This window comes from Sapajus apella, unplaced genomic scaffold (genome assembly GCF_009761245.1).
Source record: "Sapajus apella isolate SASKATOON/1434 unplaced genomic scaffold, GSC_monkey_1.0 scaffold16, whole genome shotgun sequence".
In the NCBI taxonomy this organism is placed as follows: domain Eukaryota; kingdom Metazoa; phylum Chordata; class Mammalia; order Primates; family Cebidae; genus Sapajus; species Sapajus apella.
In genome coordinates, this window is record NW_022436956.1 from 4,711,484 (window position 1) to 4,720,019 (window position 8,536).

Consider the following 8,536-nt stretch of genomic DNA (forward strand, 5'->3'; position numbering starts at 1 on the left):
ATGAGGAAAGGTCTCTGCAGTAGGTCTAGACCATGGTGCCAAGAGTCTTGACACCCAGGCCATGTGATACGGCAGACTCTGTGGTGCTGGTAGTGTCCATTTCCAGGAAAGACGTAGCACAGAGATTTTGATGAGCCCCAGTAGAAAATCACGATATAGGCCTCTGTGATTCTGGTGCAAGGCCATCTGAGAACAGCTCTTGGCTTATTATTGACCCCTGGTAGAGAAAGAATGCTTGACCACAGGACACCAAGTGAGCCGTTCCACCACTTGGAACCCCCATTATGAGGTGAGCAGTGCTCTATCAGATATAAGCCATAAAGCCAGTGAGCCAACATAAAATGGAAGTGTATTTCTGAGACTGAGCCTGAGCAGGACTGAAGGGCATGAGTAAGCTGCATGAGCAGGTGAACCCTACTCAAGCCACTAAGTGTGTGGCAATTTCTTACAGCAGCAAAACCTTCTCACTGGCCCACGGATTCTAACCGCCATGTTGTGAGGCAGCCCAGGCCATGTGGGGAGGCTGTATGTTGGGGCTGTAGCTGACAGCCCCGGCTAAATGTCCATGCCAGTCATGCCAGTGAGCCTTCAGGTGATTCCAGCCCCCACACTTCCAGTCTCCCAGATGAAGCCCCAGACATTAGGGAGCAGAGACAAGCCACCCAGCTGTACCCTGATCAAATTTCCGACCCACAGAAACTAGATTACATTGCCATTGTTTTGAGTTACATAATATTTATTTAGCTTGGGGATGATTTGTTATACAGCAGTATATAACTAATACATTATAATTAAAATTTTATCTTAAGTAAATAGTCTAAGAGCAGACAAGACCTTGGAAACTACCCAAATGTCCAACCATAAAATGGTGGCTAAATGAATTTTGATACTCCATATTATGAAACATTGTGCAGCCAGTAATAGCATATTTTTGATAAATGATTCATGATGAGACAATTTTCATTTTGGTAGTACCCTGAAAAATAGATATGTACTGACTTTTTTAAAAGCCAAAAATGTAAAGGAGCATTTATTTTCCTATATGCTCACTAATCAAAATCTTTTACTTTTGCCGTTAAAATTAATTCATTTTATATTTTATATTTTTATTGATGAGAGGTTAAAGACTTTTTCAAATAAATTTTTCCCATTTCTAGTGCAACATTCATCACTTTTCTTACTGATACACAAAGTTTTTTCCATGTTCGAGGTATTATTCCTCTGTATATGTTGCACATTTTTTCCAGTTTTGCAATTTGCCTTTTCATTTTGTTTCTGGTTGTTCTTCTTGCCTTTAATTAGAGTCCAATATGAGGAACACATAGGGTTTGCTGTGTGCTATGAGGATTGTAAATGAAGCAGAATGTCTTTACCACTGACTCACTTAGGATGTAACTGGGGAGTGCCAGTCACACATACACAGATCAACAAGTAAGAAAGTCTCCAGCCCAGACTGTGACATATTCTTTAAGTCAGATTTCATAATCAAACTGATTTAGAATCTATTAGGATAAACAAAGTTCAAAACATGTCTCTATCATAGGACAGCACAGAATCTTTCATATGCAAAACTACATTATGGTTTTTCGAAGTACATGGGGGTGGGAGAGGGTAATGACAGTGTGTGTCATGTGAGGTAGGGATGGGCTTCATGGAGGAGGTGAAGGAGGAACTGGGCTGCAAAGGCCATATAGGCTTTGGCTTCATAAAATTGGAAGACAGAATAGAGAGGCAGGCAAGAGAAGGTGGAATAAGCCAGGACTAACAGATAACACGGATCCCTGAAACCAATTGGAACAGGCAATGGGAAGACAGCACAGGGCTATTCTATGCATTTTGTTCTCATCGTCTGTCTTTCCTTACACTTACTGCCCAAATTTCTTACAGGAAAATGATCTGGGCCTATTTCTCTGGCCCACATGGTCTGCATCCTGGGATCAGTCATAGCCCTTAAGCCCTGTGCCTGGGGGAGATGCCTAGACAGACAGCAGTCCCTGAGGAACGAGGCCCTGCTCCTGGTGGCTCTGAGCAAGATTTCTTGACAGCGTCAGCTTTGCACTCCCTCCCTGCCCTTCCACCCAGGTTCAGTGATTGAGTTCTCTGGCATCCATGCCTCTTAAATATTTGCAGAATGCTCTCCCACGCCCCTTAGTTGGTGTTGAGGTCAGGCCAGCAAGTTCTGCTCATTTAGGTTTTACTCATAAATCATTCTGTCCCTTCCCTTTCAATGCTTTGGTGGTTCTTCCCTCCCATGCCTGTGGCGCCTCCTCAAATCTCAGTGCTCCTTCTAGTCTTTAGAAAAGAACCTGTTCCCACCACTGGCCTCTGAGAAACTCCAGCTGCAAAGCCCATCCCGTGGAGGACTGATACCACTTTTCTCCATCCAAACCAGGGCAACACCATGAGCTCACCAATGCCTTGGCATCACTCCCTTGGCTCTAGAGAGGTCCAGCCCCAGATACAGAGGGTGGCACGGAGCCTTATCAGTAGGCATTGGGTGGGGACTTAAAATACCTGGGTTGTATTCCCAGCTCAGCTTGCAGTTTGCACAAGTCACTCACTGTTTCCTGCTGGGACATGACTTCATTAACCACCCACTGCCAGCCCTCAGGCTTCTTATCACAGAGTCTAAATGGGCATCTGTCAGTGGTGTCCAAGCACAAGGCAGCATGATGAGGAAGCTGAGCTCCAGGAGGAACTCACGCATGACAATCCATCTTTATCCCCATTGTCTTTATTCTGAGGATCACATTTCTTTGAGACTGAAATTCCTTGATCCCAGAATCCTACATAGGAAACAACTAGGAAATAACAGAAAGAATTAGATACCAAGTCCTAAACTCTGAACTGGTCTAACCCAGAGCTGATTCCAATAATAATTTCCATTTAGCACACACCTACTCTCTGACAGACTTGCTAAATCCTCCCACTAAAACCAAGCAAAGTAGATATTATACCTATGAAGAACAAAATCCGGAGAAACGCACTAATTTACCCAAAGTCACATGCTAGAAAGTGGCGGAGAAAGGGTTCCAAGGCACAGCTGTGCAGCCCAACCATCCTGACCTCAGGGACACGACAGGCAGCCAGAGAGAGGACTTTTTCAATAGTTGGGTGTTTTGGTAAGGTGCAGGAGAAGCTATTCAACTCCGTTGGTGACTGTATTTCCCCAATCTACTTTGTAGACCTCTTTGCACACTATTTTTATTGGTATTATTAGGAGATGGAAAACAAAACTCACTGAAAGAATTTTGGAACGTCCTAGATGCCCAGAATCATTCTGCTCAGTCTAGATATACATGAGAAGATACGTGTCACTATAGCTACAGCCTGTCTATCAGCTGGTCCATGTGTTTTAACCTATTTGTCATATTTGTTCAAGAGTCCAGTTGGTAAGACTAAACCTTCAAAATAAAGATAGATGATGAGTCTCAATGGCCAAGAGAAGGACAAACCATAATTGTTAAAGGACCCCAGAGATCAGGGTTTTTCTAGGGGTCACCAGGAGCTGGAATGATGTAGGGGACACAGCTCTGCCTTTCAGCCAGGCTCAGTCCTCCAATGCTGTGGCCACTGGGTCTCCCTCCACCATACGAAACCTTCAGCATCTGCCCCCCATTCCAATGGCCAACATAAGGGCCCTTCCACTCTCCTGGGGGCAGTGGCCTGAGTCTAGATCAGCTGGAGCAAGCCCCAGGGCCAAGCCTGCTCATCACCCCTTCAGGCCCCTGGCTGTGAATGCACAAGAGTCCCTTTGTTGCTGTTACACTGGGACTTTCCATTCTCCCCAAGACCCAGGAGCTCCTGTGTGCACAGGGCCCGCCTCCTCCCTTTCCAAGACACTTTGATCCTCCTCACATTTGAAATCTTGCTGGCTTTTCTACACCCTCCCATACAATCAGTTTCTTTTCTTTTCAGTAACCAAGCTGTTCTCCTTATTTCGCCTCAGTTCTCTCCAACAACTCTGACCAAGAAAAGTTCAAGGGGGCAGATCCCAAGAAAACAACAGAATCATCATGTTCAGTTAGTGACTGGCTGGGGTGAATACAGAACGCCTTGCAAAGGGTTCAAAAAACATTTGTTAGATGAAAGAATGAATAGATGAATGAAGTGCTAAGGGGAAGTGACAGCAAAAGCCAGGGAAAAAAACCAAAGCAGTTTCTAAGAAATTGTATCAGGTGGTCTCCTCTGTAGGTGACTGGTCAACTCTGAATTTCCAGAGTTGCCTTTGACTCCCCTATGCCATGACTATGCCATGACTCTCCTGTAGCCTTTGGTTATGTCTGTGTCATATTCAACCTTTTCTCTCCGTTTTCTCCTCCACCACCCTAGTTAGTAAATTCTTAGAGCTGGTCCAGTTCTGGGGCCTCTTTAACTGGTCTTTCTGCTTCTCCTTTCAACCTTGTCCATTCATACCAGATACCATCACTCAAAACTGGACCCAAGCTCCATCCTTATTAGTACCACTCTGAACATGTTTCACTTCCCAGTTCAAAAAGAGTCAAAGGTCTTCAGTGCCTAATGTACAAACATCTTGAATCTGATGCAAGGTGCTCTGTGATCTTTCTGTCTCTGTCATCACTTCCCTGAGGTCAGCAGTGTGTAGTGGAAAAGGCTCTGGATAAGGGGTCATGGGCAGGGGTTCTAATCCAACCTCCCATGCTTAGTCATATAACTTTGGACAAGCCAGTCAAACCTTCTGGATCTAATATTCTCAACAGTAAAATGAGGAGATTGAACTTGATGATCTGTGACGTCTCTCTCAATTCTAATTATTTTTTCTTTTTTTCTTGAGACGGAGTCTCCCTCTGTCACCCAAGCTGGAGTGCAGTGGTGCAATCGCAGCTCACTGCAACCTTCAGCTCCCTGGTTCAAGTGATTCTTCTGCCTCAGCCTCCCAAGTAGCTGGGATTACAGATGTGCACCACCACGCCCAGATAATTTTTTGTATTTTTAGTAGAAACAGGATTTCACCATGTCGGCCAGGATCGTCTCCATTTCTTGACCTCGTGATCTGCCTGTCTCGGTACAGGCATGAGCCACGGCACCTGGCTGAAACTTACCTTTTCTGCCAAAATGTCGCTGACTCACAAATATTTCTCTTACTTTCCTAGCCTTGCTCTTCTGCAGATGCCTTTTTCTTACTTAGATGGCCTTTCTCTCCTCTTACCCAGATAACACGCATCTTTCTTGACCCCCTCTGAAACTCTATCTCTCAGTAAAGCTTCTCTGAGCTATCACAAATTAGATACCCCCTTCTTCTGCCTCAACTCCACCACAGTCATGGTGCTCATCACATGTGACTCCAATTCATACGTGCTTTGTTTGTCTAACTACATAGTCAGCTTCGGGCTGTAAGGTAGGGTGTCTTATATCTTCCATACCCATGTACGTGGCAGGCAACTCATACATAGGTGATGACTGGTTTCCAAAGGAAAGTGCACTGGACCAGCAACAGGACACCTGGGCCCTGGTGTCCGCTGACCTTAAGCGTCTCACCTCTCTGCCTATTAGCTTTCACATCTGTAAAATCAGTGCTTTGGACTAGGGTACTAGCTCATCTATGAGGTCCCTCCCAGAGTTGTGGTTTTCTGATAAAGAATGATATCAGAATGGTTTTCTGATTAAAAAAAAAAAAACTTCTTGGTGTTTGAGTTTTCTTGTTCTTGGACTGAGCAATGGAAGTTGGAACTTTCAGATAAGGTATATCAGTCTCTCTCACCCTACCCAGGCCATCTCTGGAATGCAATTGAGAGTTCAGCTGTAACGAAGACTGCGACATGGATTTCCAGGTCATCTCAGCTAGCTGGATTACTCCTCAGGGGCAGACTGTTTACCCAGAAAAGATGGGCCGTTTGGCATGAAAGGCTTCTCACTGTATTCTTCACCCTTAAAATCACCTACCGTTAGCCACAACCCCAATGCCAGCATTCTAAGGACAGGAGTTTAATAAAGTCTGAGAATACTTCCCTTCGCAGATGGGCTAGAGACCAAGTCAAGATCACAGGCTCTTGCACAGAAACCAGCATTCAGTTCCTGTTGGTGTTTCCAGGAATGTAATTATTTCTATAGTTACCGGTTTCAATTAAGGCTGGAAAGATGCCTGGGACCTTTAAAAACCTTTACATCTTTATCTAGAAAACAGAAGAAAAACAGATCATCACAATGGCAAATTTCACCTCCTGGTAGGACTGTCACAATAATGCAATTACCAAAGAATTAATAAACTTATTCTTATTCTCCAATTCAGCATCACATATTCACACACACACACACACACACACAGACCCCATCCCTCACCACATTCCTTCAGTGGCTTCATTATTATATCATTTTAGGCAAGACACCATACTGTGTCAAGATTTTAAAGATATTAGCAAAATGTGCCATGGGGGAAAAGGCAATAGGATGAAATAAGAATTTCTTCTCTAAATGCCTAGTTCTGTGCTGAGTCATCCGCCTCTACCCTTTCCCACCCTAGGGAATAATAACTGCTATCGTTTACTGAGTGCTGCAGAGACTCCAGTCTGGGAGACTGGGCTGAGAGCTTCGATGCACACATCTTTCAGTTAACCCTCATGGGAGGTGGGCACTACCATTGTCCACTTTTAGAGATGGGAACTGAGGTTTAAAGAGGACTCAGAGCCCAGAATCACAGGATAAATAGCACAGCCATGGGTCAAACCCAAATCTTTGTGGCTCCAGAGCCCATGATCACAGCCACCTTGAAATACAGCCATATTCATATCTTTTTGGCCTTACAGTGTGTCCCAATTTATTTCATTTGCTTGGATAAGTACAGATGGCAAGGATCACCCTAAGCTTGTCTTAAGTAGTTTCTCAGCTATTCCTGGGAACTTAGCAAGAAACGATAGCCAAGGTTCCTCAAGGCCACGTAGGAATATGAAGTTTGAATCCTTTCTTAATTTGGGGGGATTACTTCCCAACACTAATACCTGCCTATTCCCACTCCCCTGCCTGGTCCCCATGATGAAAAGGAAGGAGAGCACTGAGTATCTAGGGTGGGATGAGAAACTGGGCCCAAGCCAGCAGGTTCAAATACCTTCTGTCTGTACAGCATCCTGTGAAGTGATAAAGGGAGGCGTGGCTGGGAAGGGGGGTGAATCATCTCACCAAACGTTCTTTTGTCTGTGGAATGAATGTGGCCATTAATGCTGCTGCAGCCTTCCTCTTCCAGAAAACAATAGAACCCAACTGAATCACTGACTCCTTTCAGGCATCTCCTTTTGGCTGTCTGAACCAGCCCCATAATTGAGACTCAAGCTGTTGTCCCTGGCTCAGCAATTGGCCCCCATGCCAGTCCAGAGAATGGATCTGGTCCCATAGCCTGTGGCTATCTACGGTGCTCTGAGCTAACCCTTTTATGAAGAAACCAGAAAACCAAGGTTTCCTGCTCTGGTAGGACAACATCTCCTGGCATAGAACAGACAGTGCTACCTTTTAGATGCCCCCGGGTTCCCACATTAATACCTAATGCCCTGCCGGTACAGGGTAGTCCTGAATCCAGATTTAAAGCCCAAGTAGAAATCTTCATTTTGGCCTCCCAAGACAAGGTCTCTATGTATTTTGATCAGAGTTACCAGTGCTGACAGCCACGTGATGCTTCTACTCCTAGCCAGCTACTGTTCCTTGGGTGGGTCCTGCCTCGGGAACCATGGAAGTCTTGGTGGGAATGTGATTAGTGAGGCGGGCCTTAGGCCTTTCTGGGTACCTCCCTTTAGGTGACCCCCATCAACATGTCATCACAGCCTTACCTAGCGCCAGGATGATATTATACAGGAAATGTGGTTTTTAATGTCTAAGCCAAAAAGTAATTCAGAAAAGTAGGACTCCAAATGTAAGAATGTTTCAGGAATACTTTATTCGATCTATTTTACTCATAGCTTCTTTTCTTAGGCATGTACATGAGTGACCTATCATTCCTCTAAAACTTATGACTAAGTAAGTCTAGAGGGACATTTTAAAGAGAACTTTTTTTAAATTTTAAGCAATGAGAGGAAAAGACCTTAATTCATAGTTTCTAGGGTCTGAATGTTTTTGTACCCCCAAAATTTGTATGTTGAAACCTAACCCCCAATGGGATAGTATTAGAAGGTAGGGCCTTTGGGAGGTGATTGGGTTTTGAGGGTGAAGCCCTCATTAATGGGATTAGTGCTTTATAAAAGAGACCCCAAAGAGCTGCTTTCATCATCTGAGGACACAGCCAGAGGGCTCCATATATGAACCAGGAAGCCAGAGAGAAGGTGTTGTCTGTGAAACAGAAAACAAAACTCCACCAGACATCCAATCAGCTGGCTCTTGAGTTTGGATTTCCCACCCTCTAGAACTGTAAGAAATAAATTTCTTTGTTTGTAAGTTACGCAGTCTAAGGCATTTCGTTATAGCAGCCTTAGTGGACTAAGACAAAATCTTAGCTTAAAATCACACAGCCAGTCAAAGACAGAGCCAAGACAGGAATCAATGAGCCATCACCAGTGCCAGAATTATTTTGCTGTGACTCCAGTACCCCGAGGGC